Source organism: Oxyura jamaicensis, chromosome 25 (genome assembly GCF_011077185.1).
Source record: "Oxyura jamaicensis isolate SHBP4307 breed ruddy duck chromosome 25, BPBGC_Ojam_1.0, whole genome shotgun sequence".
Classification (NCBI taxonomy): domain Eukaryota; kingdom Metazoa; phylum Chordata; class Aves; order Anseriformes; family Anatidae; genus Oxyura; species Oxyura jamaicensis.
This window is the reverse complement of record NC_048917.1, coordinates 1923242-1924078: the sequence shown is the minus strand read 5'-3', so window position 1 is coordinate 1924078 and position 837 is coordinate 1923242.

Here is an 837-nt window from a genome sequence, read left to right as displayed (position 1 = left end):
AGCACGAGGAGCAAGCACAAAGAAATGACCAGAAATGCTGAAGCACAACCCAACGCAGGAGAGAGCTCATGGCTATGGTTTTCAGATGTGGTGTTAGGCACCCACAACTCCATCTGAAGTGCATGGAGCAGTGGGAGCTTGGCGTCTCCTAAAATAAGGCATTTGCTTGTCTTATTCTTTGAATACTTCATATTTCTGATGAAACTTTTTTTTCTTTTTTTTTTTTCTTTCTGTTGCTGTAGATGGGACTTTATTGTCTCAGTATATTGTCTACAGCAGCATTGAGAAAAGAAATCCAGGATGAAAAGACATATTAGCTGTTGTCTTACTGACTCCTAGAAATATTTGCTTACACTTTGTACTTTTTTATTCCACTTTTTGCTCTCATTAAAGTTATGCTGCATCATAAACCAAGTCTCCTGGTGTTTGTCTGGTAACACCTACTAGCAGCCTGCTCTTGGTAAAATTTCTTCCCTTTTTTTTTTAGTAATTATTTTTTTTTTTAGTAATTAACTGCTAATATTTCATGTTGACTAGAGTTAAATATTTGGCTTACTACTTCTATGCCAAGAAATCATTTCTACAGCCCGGGAACTTTGGCTTCCTTGTATATTAAATGTAGATACTCTGCAGCAAAGTAGTCTGTGCGTGTGTGTGTGTGCATGTAAGTGCAAAGAGTAGATGCATGGTAGGAAGACCATAGGGAATTTGGCAGGGTTATGCTCTAAGAAGAAACCTGCTCCCTCTGCAAATCATATTGAGTTTTCTCCCTCTGCAAATCATACTGAGTTTTCTTTCTTTCTTTCTTTCTTTCTTTCTTTCTTTCTTTCTTTCTTT